The 20,861-nt window shown below is 43.0% G+C and overlaps 2 long non-coding RNA genes across 2 annotated transcripts; both read left to right on the top strand.

The window, feature by feature from the left end:
• The first annotated feature begins 18,696 nt into the window (after positions 1–18,696).
• LOC127329094 (uncharacterized) lies at positions 18,697–19,932 on the top strand. The gene is made up of 4 exons (XR_011747228.1): positions 18,697–18,939; positions 19,027–19,601; positions 19,681–19,800; positions 19,879–19,932. It is a non-coding gene; the product is annotated as an uncharacterized lncRNA (long non-coding RNA).
• Positions 19,933–19,950: 18 nt separating this feature from the next.
• On the top strand, positions 19,951–20,596 carry LOC139832788 (uncharacterized). Its single transcript, XR_011747227.1, has 3 exons — positions 19,951–20,106; positions 20,180–20,255; positions 20,333–20,596. It is a non-coding gene; the product is annotated as an uncharacterized lncRNA (long non-coding RNA).
• The last annotated feature ends 265 nt before the right edge of the window (positions 20,597–20,861 follow it).

Below are 20,861 nucleotides of genomic sequence, written 5' to 3'. Positions count from 1 at the left end.
ATATCTTCAGATGGCCCCTCCAAATCGCACCAACGATGCGATGTTGCAACTGCTGCAAACCATGCTTGCCGACAGGGAAACCGAAAGAGCCGAACGCCAAGCCAACCTCATCGCCTTGCAGAACATTGCCAACCAAGGCCATGGAAATCATGACCACCCCGGATCCAAGCTCAAGAACTTCCAAAACACCAATCCCCCGGTGTTTAGCAAGACCGAGGAACCCTTCGACGCCGACGATTGGCTCCAGACTATGGAGAACAATCTGGAGGTAGCCGGAGTGGAAGCCAACGAGAAAGTCTTGTTCGCCACTCACTATCTCGCTGGACCAGCCCGCGCTTGGTGGACAAGCACCCGTGCCATGAACGGAGGTCAATTTATGACTTGGGAGGATTTCAAACTCAAGTTCAGCAAGTACCATGTACCCCCGGGTCTTATCAAGAAGATGAGGGATGAGGTCCGTGAACTGAAACAAGGTCGCATGACGGTGGTCGAGTACCGCGACAAGTTTCTCACACTGTCGAGGTATGCCCCTGATGAGACCGACACCGTTGAGAAGAGGAAGGAGAGATTCCTAAACGGACTGCATGATGAGATGCAGACTGTCCTCGTCAACATCCCCTTTGCCGACCTCGAAGCCCTTGTTGACTCCGCCATCCAGATGGAGGGCAAGTTAAACCAAGCCAATGAGAACCGCAAACGCCGCATGGCAAATCAGAGTGTATCAAGCCACCCCCAGAAGTTTCGCCCTAGCTCAAGCGGAGGTTTCACTCCGAGAAACAACAAACCCCAGATGCAGAACTCTCGCCCCGGTTATCAGAACCGGAGTGGAGGAAACTCCAAGCCAGGAGGCTACAACAACAACTACAACAACAACAACTACTACAACCGCGCTCCACCCCAAGCCCCTAACAACAACAACAACAACACCAACACCGCTCCCAGAACCGGAAGCAATGCCGTGCCCATTGCGAACAAGCAGGACAAGACCACCATCACTTGTTATGAGTGTGGTGTAGTGGGGCACTACTCCAACGAGTGTCCCAAGCGTCTTGCCAAGCTCGCCGGCAACACCGCTGCACCTGCTCAGCAGCAACGCCGTGTCTCCACCGGCAAGAAGTTCGCCCCCAACAACCCCAATAACCGCAACGGCCGCCTCTACCACATGAATGCTGAAGAAGCCCAGGAAGCACCAGATGTTGTACTGGGTATGTTTTCTGTCAACCACATCCCTGCCAGAGTATTGTTTGATTCCGGAGCATCTCATTCTTTTGTCACCGAAGACTTTGCATCAACAAGTAAAATTCAACCCCTCAGTTTGAAGCATGTTATGATAGTTCAAATCCCCGGATCAACCACCAAAGCCAGAAAATTTTGCAAAAATGTACCGATCAAAATCCATGATGTAGATTTCTATGCCAATCTAATCATACTTGGAACCAAAGGTTTGGAAGTGGTCCTAGGGATGGACTGGATTTCAAAACACAATGGATTGATAGACTGTGCCAAGAAGGCCATAACCATGACTAGCAGCACCGGTATCGTAGTTGAGCACGTCTCTGAGAAACTACCAAGAAAATTTACCTGCAACCAAAGTGTATCCAAGCCAACTCTGGATCAAATCAGGTTCGTTTGTCGCTACCCTGATGTGTTTCCGGATGATCTACCCGGTATTCCTCCGGATAGGGATATCGAGTTTATCATCGAGTTAATCCCCGGAACTGGACCCATAGCCCAGAGAGCCTACAACATGAACGCAACCGAGCTTGTGGAGCTAAAGAAGCAGATAGATGATATGTTGGCCAAAGGTCTGATTAGGCCGAGTGCTTCCCCCTGGAGATCACCCGTCTTGTTTGTGGACAAGAAGGATGGTGCAAATCGTTTATGTACGGATTATCGTAAGCTTAACGATGTCACCATCAAAAATAAATACCCCCTACCCAAGATAGAAGACCTGTTTGATCAACTCACCGGATCCAAAAAATTTCTCCAAGATCGATCTTAGAACTGGATACCATCAGCTAAAGATCCGAGCCACCGACATTCCAAAAACTGCCTTCACCACCAGATATGGGTTGTATGAGTACAATATCATGTCGTTTGGACTGACCAATGCCCCCGCTTATTTCATGAATCTCATGAATAAGATCTTCATGAACTTTTTGGACAAGTTTGTCGTTGTTTTCATCGATGACATCCTCGTCTACTCCAAGTCCGAAGAGGAGCATGAACAGCATTTGGAGATTGTCCTAGAAACCCTTAGACAGCACAAGTTATATGCCAAGTTTAGCAAGTGTGAGTTTTGGTTGGAAGAAGTTGGATTCCTGGGACACATCTTGTCTGCAGGAGGAATTGTCGTAGATCCTGCCAAAATCAAAATTGTTATGGAATGGCAAGCCCCAACCACACAAACCGAGGTCCGCGCTTTTCTTGGATTAGCCGGATACTACCGCAGATTTGTAGAAGGTTTTTCGAGCATCGCTCGACCAATGACCCAATTGCTGAAAAAGGATAGGAAGTTTGAGTGGACCGACAAATGCGAAGAGAGCTTTCAACAGCTCAAGAGTAGACTGACAACAGCCCCAATCCTGATCATGCCAGATATCGCAAAGCCCTTTGACGTATATTGCGACGCCTCCAAGACTGGACTTGGATGCGTGCTTATGCAAGAAGGCAAGGTTGTATCCTACCTTTCAAGACAACTCAAGCAACATGAACAGAACTATCCAACCCATGACCTCGAGCTTGCAGCCGTGGTCTTAGCCTTGAAAGTTTGGCATCATTACCTCATGGGTAATCGATGCGAAATCTACTCCGACCACAAAAGCCTCAAATATATATTCACCCAGAAGGAGCTAAACATGAGACAACGCCGATGGATCAAATTGATCAAGGATTACGACATGGAGATTCACTACCACCCCGGCAAGGCCAATGTGGTAGCTGATGCTTTGAGTCGACTGCCGTGTCAGTTGAACTCCATGCTCGCCACCGAACAGCCCAGCTTGCATCAAGAGTTTGAACAGTTCAGACTTGAACTTGTTAGTGAAGGATTCCTAGCCAGCATAGAACTGCAACCCACCTTGGTTAGCCAGATCAAGGAAGCCCAGAAAGACAACGCTAGCATTGACGGAATCAAGAAACAGATAGCCGCAGGAAAAGCCCCCGGATTCGCCGTAGACGAAGCCGGAGTTCTTTGGTACAAAGAACGTCTCTGCGTACCATCGGACTCTGACTTGAAACAAGTCATCCTGCAAGAAGCCCACGACACCCTTTATTCAATCCACCCCGGAGGTACCAAGATGTACCAGGACCTGAAAGAACAATTTTGGTGGCACGGAATGAAGAGAGAGATCGGTAGCTATATCGCCAAGTGTGACATCTGTCAGAGAGTCAAGGCAGAGCATCAACGACCCGTCGGACTGTTACAACCCCTCCAGATTCTAGAATGGAAATGGGACTCCGTAGGAATGGACTTTATTACCGGACTGCCCAAATCCAGCAAAGGCAATGATTCAATATGGGTAGAGGTCGATAGATTGACCAAAGTCGCCCATTTCATCGCTGTCAAAACCACTTACCAAGGCCCAAAGTTAGCTGAACTTTACATCTCTAGAATAGTCGCCCTGCACGGAACCCCAAAATCGATAGTGTCAGACAGAGGATCACAGTTCACCTCAAGGTTCTGGCAGAAAGTGCATGAAGGACTAGGCACCCGCCTGAATTTCAGCACCGCCTATCACCCTCAGACCGACGGACAGACTGAGAGAGTAAACCAGATACTGGAAGACATGCTTAGAGCATGCGTACTGGAATACGGATCCAAGTGGGAAGACTGCCTACCTTACACAGAATTCTCTTACAACAATAGCTACCAAGCCAGCCTACAGATGGCCCCCTTTGAAGCCTTGTACGGAAGGAAATGCCGTACCCCCTGAACTGGTCGGAAGTCGGAGAAAGCCAAGTTTTTGGCCCAGATGTTCTTCGTGAAGCCGAAGAGAAAGTGCACAAGATTCGCGAGTACCTCAAGACGGCGCAATCTAGACAGAAGAGCTACACCGACAAGAGACGTCGGGAGATGACCTTTGAGATCGGAGACTTCGTCTATCTCAAGGTATCCCCCTTGAAAGGAATGCAGAGATTCCAACTGAAAGGAAAGCTTGCACCCAGATATGTCGGACCTTTCAAAGTCCTCAGCCGCCGAGGAGAAGTATCCTATCAATTGGAGCTACCCGAAGAAATGTCGGCTGTGCACGACGTGTTTCACATCTCATTCCTCCGGAAGTGCCTTGAAGTCCCGGAGAAGACCGAAGTGTTCAAGAACATCGATCATCGATCGGTGGATATCAACAAGGACCTGACTTACCGCGAAGTGCCGATTCGCATCCTGGAAGAAGCTTACCGAACCACCCGCACCCGAAGCATCAAGTTTCTGAAGATACAATGGAGCAATCATACCGAGGATGAAGCCACATGGGAACGCGAACACTTCATGAAGAAGGAGTACCCAGATCTCTTTAGTACCTAACTTTCATTTCAATCTCGGGACGAGATCTTTTGTAAGGGGGAAGGGTTTGTAACACCCCAAATTTCAATAAAAAGAAAGTTAGAGAATTCCAGAGAGCAAAATTTCAAACAAACAAAAACTTTTTAAATTGCATATAGTACCATGCATAGGACTTGTGCATTTGAGTGATATGCCATGATGATTTTTATTACTTGTATTTGATATGCTCTAAAACCCTAATGTGATCATAGTAAGATCACCAACCAAATAAATCAAAGAGAAAGAAAATCCATTAAATGAAAAACCCTAAAAACCCTCACATATGCCCTATGGCATTTTTATAAATTTTGACCCTAGACCTATTTGGTCTTCACCATTAGTTGAATAATGTTATTAAACACTTATTACAACTTTTGGAATCAAAGAATCACAATTCAAATGAAATTCAAACACAAAACTAGCTCACATATGATAATGGTCAAAAGTGACAATTATAGTCTGATCACTACTTTGAGCCATTGCCATTCAATTTTACCAAACCAAATCTTGCTAACTCTTTGCACCATTTCAAAGTCAACATCAAGGTGAACAACTTTGGTAAATATCACCATGCCAAAATCATCCTTGATCATGAGCTATGCTCATCCAAAGTCCCAACTTTTTAACATATGCAACATTCTCCACTTAGCCAATTTTTGCAAATTCTTGAATTCTAAATTTCCACCACCACCTCAAATCATCTCTGGTCAAATACAACTTATCTAAACACTTAAATTTCAAATAGATTCACCTTTTGAATTATTTCAAATTTAGACAATTTTGCAAATTCCAAATTCGGGCGCTATTTGCAACTATTGCAAATAGTGATTCTACTCCACCTAAACTACCCTAACCTACACCATTGTGTCCCCTGGTCCCCTCTAACCCTAAATGATGCATAGTAATGCTAAGGAGAGGAGGAGGGCAGCTAGGGCATGGCCATGCCGGCCATGTCGCCGAGCCCGACGACCTCCCCTCTCTCCTCTTGCATCCCTGCCCTGGCCACTGCGCCACAGCACGCCACCGCGTCTCCTACTCCACCCTAGCACCTCCATGGTCGAGCTCGAGCACGACACCGGCCGGACAACACGCGCCCAGCACACGCCCTGGACGCCGCTTGTGTCGCACGCATGCACGCCATGGACACGCCCAGTACACGCGCCGCGCCACCACCTCGCTCTCGCCCTGGACCCGCTCTCGACGCCTTGAGCATCACCACGACACCTGGACGCCGCCAGACACCCGCCAGACCACGACCCACGCCCACCGCCGCCGGAGAAGGAAACCCTGGTCCGCCGCGGGCGCGGCAGACATGGAAACGATGCGACACAACCAGGCCCTCCCCGACCAAGCTGTCGCCGCCATTAGCCTCGCCTGGACACGTAGAGCATCGCCACGACCTCGCCTAGCTTGACCAGCCGCCGGAATCGCCGCGCCATGGTCGACTGCCACCCTGCCCCGCAACCCTCAAGCAATGCTATAAAAGGAGCACTCCCCTTGATGATCCAAGCACACCACCGCACTCCCCATCTCTCACTGCCTCTCAACCACCTCACCACTCTCTCGATTCACACCGGAGCAAGGCCAATCGGGAGCTCGCCGCCGCGGAATCCCTGCAGCAATCGCCGGCGAACCAGACCGCCTCGAGCTCCGCCACTGCTACCAGTCGCTTCGCCGTCGTCCACAACTTCGTCACGCATATTGCCAACCCTAGCTGGAGCCACCGTAAGCCCTCCGACCCCCTACTGCCGCCACCGCATCGTCGGGTTCTCGTCGGAGACGACGATGAACCACGGCCGTAGATCCTCGATCTAATCCAACGCTCCAGACTCGGCCATACCGAATCGGGTTTAGTGAGCCGCTGACAGGCAGGACCCTCTGTCAGGCAGCCCGCGCGTCACTGGACCGTGGATGGGCTGGCCTTGGGCCTGTTTAAATGATTTGGCCCAGTAGTGTTTCCCGCCGGCCCTTTTAGTTCAAATGTTATTTAAACAATTTCAAATAATTACAATACTGCCTCCACTTTGAATTTCAATAGATTCAAATTGGCTAAACCAAAATTTATGAACTTTATATTGTTGGAAAGCTAGTGAAATTATCTACAACATGCCACTGGTACCATGACCAGATTCTTTGTAGAATTAATGTGATAAAAATAACAAGGCAGGGACTTTTCCCTATTCAAATAATTATTAAAAATCAACCAAAATAGATACTAAGTTAATTAAAACTCTAATAGCTCACATTTGACTTACACTAATTGATTATGCAATAAAATGGTGTGGTCACTTTGCATGATCATGCCATAGTGTAATTAATGGATGATATGGCTAGTTTAACTAGTTGATATTGTCCAAAACTATTAAAGTAAATTATGTGGAGTCTTATACTTCATTTAAACTTGTCTCACATGAATTCATGGGATGTTTGTACCCCTGGTCCAAACTCTCTTATATGAATTACTTGAGATTTAAATCATATGTAGTGTATTAAATGATATGAGGTGATCTACCTCATTTAAATCATTTTCCCAAATGATGATGATGAACATTTGACTTAGGTCAATATGAGTTCATATATGATTGTTTGAGAAATTAAATCTTAAGAAGATTTCAATGAGAGGAAATTATTTCTCAAGAACCCTATGGAAACTATCATTTATATATTAAATACAAAGAAGTGAATTCTATTTAAACAACACAACCCATGCACCCTAAGTAGATTATTTGTGTGCATAGAATAGTTTGTGTGTTTATATGTGATGTATGGAATAGCCATTGAATTAGAGAGTAATTATACTCGTATTCAAATTTAGACGGTAGCACCGGAGAGTACGCCGAAGAGGAAGGTTGCTACCAAGAGGAGGAGGAGGAACAGTTTGAGAACTACCAAGGCAAGCTAATATTCTTGCAAAGTGCAAAGCCCTTTGGGCAAGGCACCATGATTCTTACCTTTTCTTACATAAGCCTATCCCAAGTTTTTACATTACAAGTTTTACTTGTTTTCTCAATAAGTTACTTTTATAGTTAACTTTGGTCAAAGTACAAGTTGGTTACTAGAGTAGTGAAGTTAGTCTCCATCAAGCAAGCAAGATAGCACCCCTCATGATTTAGAGCTAGTGCTAATGAAATAAAACTTGACTACTCTAGATGGGAAGAATGTGAATTTGAAATGAATTTGAAACCTTGGAATGATGATGCATTCCATTGAATGATTTTTGAAGGTGAATATGACCAAGAGAAGATGGTGATTTTTGATAAACCATGATGTTGGTTTGAATGCGATACCTTTCCAATTATTAAGTACCCCCACAATACCTGATTATGGGTAGGGCTTAACTGGAAGTTTATGCATCTTAGTATGGGTTCCCTCTGAACACACGTCATAGGGGTTACGCTTGAGGCTGCCTCCGTTGTTGAGAAATGATGTGAAGTTGAGGTGAATTGTACGGCCAAGCCCTGTGCAGTTCCCAGGTTGACAGTTGGTCTTCACTGGGAGGCCAAGCTCATGGGGAGAGGTGCTCATACTAGGATTTGTAAGTGAAAGGTTATGGTTGATGATCCGCGTATTGTGTTACGATGATTCGGGGTAATCCCGACGGATGAAATCAAATGTTGTGGCACAAGTGTGCAACCTCTGCAGAGTGTAAACCTATTCGAATAGCCGCGTCCACGGTTACGGACGGTTGGAAAGGCCATACAGTTTCCGACGTCATATCTTTGAAAATGATGTTGAAAGATGATGGTGAAATGACTTGTGGTGAATTGAATTGAAATCACCACTTGAATGGTGGGAATGACACTAATGTTCCCACTTGAGTTAGTTAGCATTTGAATAAGCTTTTCTCAAATATTGTGAACTAAAACTAGCTTTATGTAAATAAACTAGAGCTTAGCAAACCATACTAGAATGTCTAGCACTTACATTAGTATTAGTTTGCGAGTACTTAAAGTACTCACGGCTTTGTCCCTGGCTATTCAAATGGCCAGAGTATGAAGATGAACAAGGAGATGACCAGCAGGACGCCTACGACAACTAAGCGTCTTCCGACGTCAAGCGTTGGCCTGTGGACTAGAGAGTCCTTGTATCTTACGCTTCCGCTATGAACTATGAACTTGTGTTGTTCGTTGATCAATAGATCAACTATTCGTGTAATATGGATCATGTGATTCCAAATTTGTAAGACTTATGGTCTGTAATGAATGATGACTGTGATACTTAACTATTATGCCTCGCAACAACAATATTCCTGGGATTGCGATGTATGACATAATAGGCATCCGGACTTAAAAATCCGGGTGTTGACACTGTAGCCCGGCCGAGGAGGCCGACTCGTCGGGGACAAGTGGCACGCCGGAGGAAAGCGTAGAAGCCAAGCATCGACCGAAAGTTAAACACATGACTTTTACATATTGTACCATTTGAGTGCCGCGGAGGAGAAGAGACGGGCAAGATTAAAATCTCATCGTAAAATGTTCGCATACGATAACGTTAGTCATAGTCGTGTGCGACGAAGGCCCTATACGCTGACTCTTATTTGTAAACGACATGTTTGTGAACTTTCCTGGCGGCCTTGAAATGACTTTTATGTGCTTTATGCCATCGTATGAACCTGCCTAGAGACCAAACACATGATTCTTGTTTTGTGGCGTTAGCATTGTTCCTCACTACACATGAAAACGGCTTTCCAAGTGCACGATGATCCTTAATACTACCTTCATCCCAAGACTTAAGGCCTATATTTTTTTTCAGAAAGTTAAACGAAGTAAAGTTTGACCAAACTTTTAGAAGAATTTATGAACAAATATGATATTGTGTAAGTACCATATGAAAATATATTTCATTATCTATCTAATGATATTTATTTTGTACTTTTCATATTAATATTTTTTGATAAAATTTAGTCAAATTTAACATAGTTTAACTTTCTGAAAAAAATATAGATCTTAAGCCTTAGGATGGAGGTAGTAGGCCTAGTGAGTGGGCATTCCTACTAAACAAGATAACAAAGAAGACATGTTAATCTACATCAACGCTCTCATCCCGTGCGCTTGGTTGTACTTGTAACGGAAGTGAGAAATGCTTAGTTCCAAGAATTTGGAGAAACTATTCTCTGATGCTCTTCTTTTTCTTCAGATAATGACCCTGGACCTAGTTGAGCGGTGGCCTTTGCTTTATATTTCGGCGAGAAAAAGAGAAAAGTCCCCATAAAGATGATGCTGTCTCTCGAAGATTCCGCGTGTATATTTGACAGGTCTAGGCCTGTATGTGGTGATCAAGTTCCCCGAGCTGACTCGTGGGCCACCACAACATTGACAGATGAGCCAAGGATCCACGGACGACTTGCAACCTTGTCTTCAGAGAGATCGACTTGCATCTTTTGGAGCCCATGCTATAGGATGTAGGATATGAACACAAATCCAGGCTGCTGAGGTTGCGAATCTGAAGATAAATGCCAATTTTGGAAAAGTTAAGCATTGTCCTTCCTATCATGCAAAGCAAGAATATGTCATTTTCCAGAGGGAAGGTGATGACCATTAGCAACTTGATCAAGGACCCCAGCTGGTGTTTCTTATCGGTCGCTCATTTTTCTTTTCTTTAACCTGCAAATGGATTTCCGTTAGCTAGAAAGCAATTTTTTAATCTTAATATTTTGAACAAGTTTCTAATTTAACCTGCAAATGTATAAGTCATAATATCTTACATCCTATGTCTCAAATCTTATATAACTAAGAAGTTTATCTCCACCAAAAGTATTTCTCTTAACATGAAGCTACGCCACATCAACGGTCCCACCATATCACTTAATTATGTGTCCATATTATCTCAGGTCGATTAGCTTTTTATTGAATTTATATAAATGGTCATATATATTTAACTTCCAGTTGCATAATGTTTATTTGAAGTTTTGAGTATCATCTATTTTTTAGTATTTTCTGATACAATATTTAAAAAATACTCTCAAGTATTATTGTGGCCAAGGACCAAGTGCTAGCTTCGTGACTAGAGCTCTAGATGTCGAGCCAGCCCATCCGGATTTGAGTCGTAGAAGCGCTCCTTGACTAATGGGGTGCTATCCCGTGCTGAAAAATCGCACGCTACAGAGATCTCACCTATCTAACAACGTATAGCCAAGAGAGAAATCATTCCTCCACTGGTCAATGTTTTAAATATTATTGTGGCCAAATCGTGTAGTCTTCATTATAAATTGCTTTCCCATGATTGTTATAAGATGGCATCATCAATCAGTACAAGACAAAATTGTTATTTTGCTTGGCAATAGGAAGGACCGCGGACGCACCTTGTATGGCGGTCCATGTGGCGAAAACAATTCATCGGTATTTCTCCCCTACTTTAAAAGAGCCAGAACGTCCCATCCGACTAACCTGAGCCTTTGATACAATATATCCAACGCCTCAAATCCCACGCATCTTTGAACGGAGCGGACAAACGGACCACAACCGACTCCAGGTCCACGAAATAATAAGATCGTGCTGATCAAAACCGTTCGAGACGCACGCAGCAGGACTTCTCGCCGTCCTCTCGCCCTCGCCACCACGACTTCTCGCCGTCCTCTTGCCCTCGCCAGCACGATTTCTCGCCGCCATTGTCGCCCAGCAGCAGTTCTGAACGTCCAGCACGCCTTCCTCTTGTCGTGCTCGCCCGGCAGCACTATCGCCGTCATCTCGCTGCCGTCGCCCGGCCGCACTATCGCCTTCCACGACACAGTCCTCTCGCCGTCGTCACACTGCTGCCCAATCGCCGTCCTCTCGCCGCCGTCGCCCTGCCGCACTATCGCCTTCTAGGACACAGTCCTCTCGCCGTCGTCACACTGCTGCCCAATCGCCGTCCTCTCGCCGCCGTCGCCCTGCCGCACTATCGCCGTCTAGGACACAGTCCTCTCGCCGTCGTCACACTGCTGCCCAATCGCCGTCCTCTCGCCGCCGTCGCCCTGCTGCACTATCGCCTTCTAGGACACAGTCCTCTCGCCGTCGTCACACTGCTGCCCAATCGCCGTCCTCTCGCCGCCGTCGCCCTGCTGCACTAGACGGATGCCAAACGAACTCCACATCTTTCTTCAGGTTTCTTCACAAAATCGGCCCTGCAAAGAGAAGAAGCATCAGGTATCATATGCAAGAATCATTCAGGTTCATTTGAATGTCCAACAAACATTTATCATGGTAGCCCCTGGTTGCTTCATATCTCCCACAAATCTGAAGTTTTTATACATTTGTTTCATGCTCATGCTATAAATATGTGGAGTTTTACAGCAAGTAGGGATGATCACAAAGTGCAAGAACCTCAGTTCATACCTCAATTCATGACAACTCTAAACTTTCATGCAAATATCAATACACGTACATTAGATTATCACTATCCAGCAAAATCCTCACATTCAGCATACCAGAAGTGACCATTCAATAATTTGCAAATGAATCTAGGGGGCATTGATAGCATCAAAGATGTGAACAAACATATGTGTACCATATCTTAACCGGGATATAGAAGATTTCAATATAGTTTCTGCATCAAAGTAGATCTCATCTTTATTTTTTGCATCATATTCTCGATTCCTCTACCTTTTCACAAAGGGAGTCAACTGGTAATCCACTGTTAATAATTACTCTTACCATTAGTGGGATGGGTTAATACTCTTAATCTATCAAGTATATGTATAACATACTATAATCTGAAATCCTTTATATTGTGAAAGAATGTCTTTCTCATCCCTCTAGATGATGGGAAATAAAATTTTCAGCTCTGAATAATGTGAACTCAGTGAGTACATTACCACTAAATATTATTACTTATCAATGTGTTAGGTTTGATTACCTGATTGTCACCCATGTACTCACGCTGGGTTCTACAAGAATTTGATAGAACATCTGCAGGAAAGTCACCCAAATTACAGTCAAAACCACCTTTTAATTAGTCAAAACCAACATGACTTGTGCAGGAGGCTGACTCCGGCTCTTTCAGTTCATTTTCTAATCTTGCAAGCTCTCTGTCTACATCTTTCAGTACTGCCTTGTCAGACAACACTACATTGACCTTTGCATTTGTAACTACCTCTTTGCGCAAGTACCACAAAGGAGTGTATTCCTGGATTGCTAAATATGAGTGTGTGCAGTTTAGGTTATATTCCTGGAAGAAATGATCACTATCATGTAAAACAAAAGGTATTCTACCCCATGAAGGTATGTATGCACTTTAGGTTTTGCAATAATCTAGAATTGCAGGTCACATTAACAAATATTAATCTATATGCCTCTGCTTAACAAATTCTAAATAAAAACTTAATGTCGCAACAATTGGAATCCTTTACAAAATGCCACGTAGCTTTCTTTCATGTTAATTCCTATCAAAATATAATACCCAACAGTTGCTTGTCAAAGCTGAGGATAAAAAGGCATCCAACTGAAGTTTTATTAGGCTAGGTGATCATATAAAATCTAGATATAGCCAGATCTAAATGTACAATAATACAAAAGGAGACAAAGCTAACAGAATTCTATGACAGGTGTAATCCTCACCAACGAGGTAACCTAAATTTGGTATGGCATCTTCCTCACGGGCTCCATTCCAAGATATAACCAACGGGCAAAGTCAAGGTAGCTGACAGAATGCGCAATATTCAGTAAGATCGTTATTATTTCACATTCGTTATTATCTGACATACTAACTTGTCATGTGTATGCAGATTCTAAAGAGGTCAAAAGGCAGAGGGATAGGGAGCGGTATGCAAATAATAAAGATGAGATCTTAAAACGCCGACGTCAATTACGGGAGCTTAAAAAACAGCCATACGCCGCTAACAATGAGGAAAACATACCATGCTCTACACAGCTCACCACAATATCTAGAGTCACACAGATACAGAACATTGCTACTGAAGAAGGTCATGTCTTCTATACTTCCAACATATATGTGCCATGTTAGAAATGATAAATTTGTAGGTGCAACTACTTACAGGTATGGCGACACATGTTCACGAGTATGCATCTCAGGTGGGCGGTGACGATGAGTCCGCTTGGTTGCACACAAATGAAGCATGCCAGCTGCAACCAAAACCAGGAGCAGAAATACATGTTGTTAGCACTCAGTCCAATATTGCATGGGCAGGTTCACACAACCGATTATCTGGTAATATATTTGTCTGCATCATATTTTATTAAATTTAACAATTAAAAATGCTCTACAATATAATCTCACAAAGTTCATGTGTTCATATTTTGGGATGCAATCTCATCATTATTATGTCACATACTAAAGTGAGATGTGTATGCAGATTCTAAAGAGCTCAAAAGGTAGAGGGATAGGGAGCGGTATGCAAATAATAAAGATGAGATCTTAAAACGCCGACGTCAATTACGGGAGCTTAAAAAACAGCCATACGCCGCTAACAATGAGGAAAACATACCATGCTCTACACAGCTCACCACAATATCTAAAGTCACACAGATACAGAACATTGCTACTGAAGAAGGTCATGTCTTCTATACTTCCAACATATACGTGCCATGTTATTTCAAAGGCTCATTTCGCAGCTACAAATACTTACAGATATGGCGCCACATGTGCAGCACTATGCATCTCAACTGGGCGATGACAATGAGTCCGATTGGTTGCACAGAAATGAAGCATGGCAAATGCAGGCAAAACCAGGAGGAAATAGACCTATTCTTGACGCCCAATTCAATTTTACTGGGGCAGGTTCACTCAGCCAAATATCGGGTAATATATTCTTGGGCCTCTTGTTTAATTTATTTAAGCAAGTATATATGCTCTACATCACACTTGTGCGAGTGTGATGCTGTGACAGTGTGTCTATGGAAATTCTCTGACAATGATGTTTTATTACTGCTCCTGTGACAGACCTAACAAACAATCGCGTATGCCCAAGCCAAGGCTGCCCAAAACGCACTAACATGTCATGGTATGCTCGAATGTCTGAAGAAAATAAAGCTGAGTATCTACAGAGACAGCGTATAGCCCACCAACAAAAGATAGATGCGGCAAGGAGTGGACTCGACAGGTCTCAACCACCAGCTACTTATATACCGAGTTCACCGCATACCCCAATGAGCAACGTGACTCAAACGCCATGCTGCGAGTCAGCTATGGGGCATGTGTCCACATCTGCAAATTTTCATGGGCAAGAGAGTTTTGTAGCAAAAAGTGCAGATCCTCATAAGAGACGGCATCAACGCAGGGAAAAATACTCGCTCATGACGAATGAACAGAGGGAAGAATATTTGCGCAATAACCGCAAGTATAAGCATTGCAGAAGGGAAAGCGGGACACTGTTTGACCACAACGATACTATACATGTCAAAAATAGCTCCGCATCTAGCCCACGAACCAATGCTGCCATGCACGCACAATCATCTGAGCCAGGTATTGTTGCTGTACTAATGTTCATGTCCATACCAGTTAGTTCTCTCCATGTATTATTGTACAACGGAATTAATATTCAGAATATTTTCTGCATATCATTCATTTATTGCGTTTGTAAACTGCTATTTATCAATTGTTATGCTATTTAATACAGATCCAGGTGAGACAAACATTACTGATGAATCTGATCCTCCGGGGATTTTTGAACCACTTGAACAAGATGCTAGGTTCGAAGGTAAAATAGCATAACGATTGTGCACATTTTTATAAGGCCTCATTTATACATTAAGCCAATTTAACTTGTTTTGCACACAGAAAACACGGAAACCATGCAAGAGGAAGAAACAGTGCTTGATGATGATGAAGAGTGCAGGATTTTTACTGGTCTAGGTAACTCATAACAATAATTAATTTTTTATAACTATTAAATTCTGGTCAGAATTAGTGCCGCATCAACTAAATTACAATTTGTTCATCTTGTGCAGGCGATGTATTTGATTCGTACCAATTGACAACTGATGTGCCTCAGAGTGAACAGAATGATGATCCTTATGACTTCGTGTACCACAATCTGCCAAAGAAGCATCATGTTTTGAAAACAGTACCAGACTGCATCCATTGTGGAGCAATGAAGCTACAATATGAGGGCCCTGCTTTCTGTTGCAGAAAAGGAAAAGTCAAGATAGCTACCCCTGATGTTCCTCAAGAGTTGCGCCGTTTGTTTACAAGTCAGGTTGATGCTGATGCAAAATATTTCAGAAAGCATATTCGATATTTCAACACCCACTTCTCCTTCACAAGCCTTGGAGTGACCCTCGACAAGACCGTCAGCAGTGCGGCGAGAACCGGTGTGTATACATTTCGTGCACAAGGGGCACTATATTATAAAATGGATGATCTGGTGCCAGGTGATAAAGGACCTAGACATCTCCAGCTCTATTTCTATGATACAGATGAAACCTTGGAACATAGAGTGAAGCGGTCTCCAGATCTTGATATCAATATCATACGGGCCATTCTAGAGATACTAAAGGACAACCCCTATGTGAAGACCTTTAAAAGCTGTGGATCTGTTCCGAACCTGGAAGAATATAGAATATCACTTAACACGGACATAAGACTGGACCAGAGAAGGTACAATGTCCCCACAGCTTCACAGGTGGCCGCGATGTGGGTTGAAGGTAGTGACCCGCAAAACACTTTTGATAGGCAGGTTGTCGTGCATGGCAAAGGGGACTGTCCTATATTTATTAGAGCTTACTATGGTTGCTATGATCCTTTGGCGTATCCATTATTCTTCCCGAGAGGGGAGACGGGGTGGAACCGTCGGATACCATATGAGATACCACGTAAAGTCACTCAGCAAGGGGACAAAGAGGATGACACAGAGCGTGAACCCTTGCAAGGTCTAGGCCATTTACTATTACTAATTGTAAGTCAGAAGCAAAACATTCTAGATAGGAATTCCTCTGAACTCAACGCATAATTTATTCTTGCAAGATCAATTTGCTAAATCTATGCCTCAAGTTAAGAAATTGTATGATATTACAGTGACTCAAGATAATTTATTCTTCCATACCATCTCTTTAATTTGGAGCTAGCTATAATGCAACAACTCAATTCATATCTGATGATGAGTTGCTTCATATAAAAATAAATAAGTACATTAGTTATCTATGTACTTTTTCTGAAGGGACAATGATGTGTATAATTATACATAATGATTACTTTCTAAGTAATAGGGAAAGAATACAAATACTCACAAAGTAAGGGTGCGGAGACCGTGCATACCTCAAATATTACATGAATTGGATGTTTAGCTCTACCTTCTCATCCTGGACCATCGAGCCACAATGAATCAACTGGAAATGCAAATAAAAAAATAAGTTGTCACAAAAGTTAACAATATAGCATTGAGCATTTGATTTTGACTCACAGTGCTATAGCAGTGACCAAGACTAAAAGTAACTTCAGTAACAATACAATTTAAGTAAAGAACTTTTTGACAAACATTTTTTCATGCTTCAGTTTCATATGGAACACCATAACCTACGTACAGAGCTAACTCAATAACCTAGGTACAGAGCTGTAGACCACATGGAAACCTTACACATGTCGTGATAATTTGGAGCATACATATTGGCGAGTTCCTTTTATATTTAGGATGCATACATATTGCCAACTGTGTGTTTTTCTGTACATTACTTCATCATCAGCAAATCGATACTCTACAACGTGAATGTCAAGCTTTTTACACTAAAAAGTAGTTGTCCTGAACCATGTGTCAATGCATCCTAAATAGAAAATGAACTTGCCAATATGGCAATCAAAAGTATGATCATATGGCACGATCACTTACTGAATCAGCAAAGAGATTGAACAAAAACGGCTGAACATCATTGAGGGTCTCTGGGGCACCAAGATTGAACAGCAGTACTCCAGCCTTTTCATCAAAATTAGTGCATGCACCCGCAGCGGAGGAACTCACAGCAAGGCTGCGTTTAGTGTATAATTGGCATTCCAAATCTGTCAACTACATGAAATCCATGAGAACAACATTGTCTTGATGCACCATACTCCTCAAATTTAAAATCCTGTAACATCAAAGCACCGTTTTCCTTTAATATGGTACAATAGTAGATATGCTAATGCTGCAGAATAGTAGATATGCTAATGCTGCATAATAGTAGATATGTTAACTTAATAAACATAAAACTTTATACATGAAACCAAGGTACACGAAGCAGGACTTACAATATAGTTTATATTCATGCCCTTTGATACAAAAAAAAATACATACATGGTAGCATATGGATCGTTACCAGTATCATAAAAGAAATAAGGATGTTCAAACTATTCTTTTTTCATGTTATTTAGATAAAATCAGCTAGCATACACAGGAAGCATACAACTTTCTCTGATAACCTTCTAAAGGAACTGACAGTAGCGACGGGCGTGGATCCTCTGCAGTTCTATTACTACTGTACACGTACAGTACTTGAGTGAATCAGCCATCGAATTCAATCTACCTGCCTCCTCCAATTTCTTGCTCCATGAACAGAATTAGAAATAAACTTAGCGCCAAACTTGTATCCACTCATCAGCAACTGCTGATTGCGGGACTTGCAATGCCGGCACCGGCGGCGGCAGCTGCGACGAGGCCGACGTCTCCAGCCGGCCGGCCTGACAGCCTGCACGGTACTTGGATTGGATTTGACGGCTGATTTCATTAAGTACTGTACGTGTACAGTAGTAATAATACTGCAGAGGAGCCAAACCCAGTAGCAACTTTGTGAAGTAGATACCTGGCGCTGGCGATGGCCTTCTCCAGCCCCCGATTCAGCGCCCCCATGTCGACCTCCAGCACCCTCATCCCCCGCTCGGATTCCGCCGAGTGAAGAAGACCCAAAGCCGGGGAGGCCCCAGTGGCGAAGACGGGTGGCCGCGGCTGCGGATCCAGTGGAGACGGGGACTGCCCATCCACCTCCTTTTGCCCCTCCCGCTGGGTGCCCTGGCCTTCCATTGGCTTCCGGTTGCCTGAACGAAGAGGACGGAGGAGGTTGTCGTCCAGGCCATCGGCGGCGAGGCAGGAGAGCGGGGGTCCGGTCGACGGCCGTGGGAGGGGGGCGGGGGGAGAGCTAGCGAGTTCTGTGAGTGCGATTTTTTTTGACGCCGATGAGACATGGAGTGAGGACGACAAGGAGTGAGGTCGGCGAGTTAATCTCGGGCCTGTCGGCCGTCGGGTGTGGGTGGGCCATGGGCCGTGGGCCGTGGACTGCTCTTGTCTCTGCTACAATTCAGAAAAACAAATTGCCCTCAAATTTTCATTTTTAATGATTTTGAAGGTCTTTTTTGGTGAGGAATGATTATCCTTATTGAATAAATACTAATTTCTGTATCATTAAAAATTATAATCATGCAGGTCATCGTGTGGTCTATGGATGTTAAATTTCATGGAATATTTCACGGGGGATATTTTATCCGACATTCCTGAACAGGTATATTTGATCCATATATCGCGATACTTATTCCAGGTTGTATCATTATTACTTGAAAACTAACTTTATTTACTGCTTGATTAATAGGTCAATATGACAGATTTTAGAAACAAACTAGCCGTAATTTTGGTGGATTCACATTTGAATGATGATAATATAAGGAATCGAGACTTGAAAGATGATGAAGAACAAACATTCGATCCTACTGATTGTGTCATTGTGGATGGACCTCCTAAAAACATCAAAACATCGAAACTAGCGTCAGAAATTGGGTTCATCTCGCAATCATTGCTTCACGTCCCATCTGCCAATCCAACAGACCAGGAATTAATAGATGAACTTTGCCTATATATCAGCACAGTTGATGATATTCCTTCACTAGAGTAAGCAACATTTTTTTTCATTTTATTGTATTGTTCTAATAAATTGCGATAGCATACTTGTAATTGTAATTGACATAATTCTAATTTTACAGGACCGAATGGGTTAAAAGTTCGAGTCCTTATCCTATTAGTCTTAATTTAAGACAAATAAGTAGCATACTAAAAATGAATGAAAATATGGACGTTAGTTGCTTTAATATGGCTGTACGGATACTGGCGTGGCATGACATCCAGCTTGCTAGGGATGTCCCAGTCCACTACATGGATTTGAACTTCTGTGTAAGTTACTATAACTACATATTAAATCTATTTATATGTGACTCATTTCATATACTAATGTTTTTTATTATTATTTTAGTTGATGTCTCAATATGCACGAGATCCAAGTCGTAGTGACTATCCTGACGTTGCTCGGTTGGCTCAGTTGTTTCTTAGCTGGCCTGACAGCAATGAGTATCATATATCTGAATGCAATATGGTAAGAATTCAATCCTTCATTCTTAAGAGTCAATTATCTGTTATAATGATTGCTATATTTTTAAATGTATCGGTGCAGATTTTATTGCCTTGGGATATTGTTGGGTTATTCCAGTTGTTCGTCTTGGATCGGCACAAAAGTTATCTCTTTTTTGGACCCGCTTCCAATACCATATTTGGCGAAGACTATACTTAAAAATGTGGCCGATAATTTTAATCTTGCCCTCGAAGTTGCAAACCCTGCATCAAAGGATGACATAACTAAATGGGGTTGCAAGGCTCCCAAAGTTCCAACAAATCTAGACGAGTAAGAATCTTAACAATGTGTTACAATCTTAACGTATTTATTCGACCCGCAATGTAACATTATATGCATGCAGTGCTCTGTCGGGTTATTTGGTTTTTGAGTTCATGCATTCATGGTACGATGGATTGCTACATTTTCCAGTACCCACGGTGAGTATTTACACATGTTCATTTGCATACACTTTGCACATGTTTTTTTATAACAATGTTGTATAATGCATATATAGGACGGTTTTCAACTAAGGAAGCGATTTTTGGTTCACATCCTGAAGTATGAAGCAAACGAAGCTTTAAGCAATATCCCAGCCATTGCACGAAGCCTTATTGATCGCATAAAAAAGTGGACCTTCAAGAAAGAACCGTCATCCGCGAATAAATAGAAGATACAATGTTGCTTAGTTATTTTATCTGTCACTCATATTTCGCCATGTATCAAGAATACATAGATGGACCTTCAAGAAGAAACATAATACATATTGTTGCTTAGTTTATGTTTTTAAGTATTTTTACAAATAATTCTAAATACATTTATGTGATTGTAAATTTTATGTAAGTGTGGATTTTGTGTTTTAGGCACCCTCACACCTCTTAGGTATAAATGGCTCGGTAAAATACATGATAGAAGATCACAATATATGTTTTTATGACATAGGACAAGACGTGCATTGCACGTGCACGCTTACTAGTTGAAGTAAAGGAACCAGCGATTTGGGAACAAGAGAACCGTCGGTGAGCTAGCGTCTTGCGGCCTGGCGC

Source organism: Lolium perenne, chromosome 6 (genome assembly GCF_019359855.2).
Source record: "Lolium perenne isolate Kyuss_39 chromosome 6, Kyuss_2.0, whole genome shotgun sequence".
Classification (NCBI taxonomy): Eukaryota; Viridiplantae; Streptophyta; class Magnoliopsida; order Poales; family Poaceae; genus Lolium; species Lolium perenne.
Note: the sequence above shows the minus strand (reverse complement) of the source record. Positions and strands in the feature narration are given on the sequence as shown.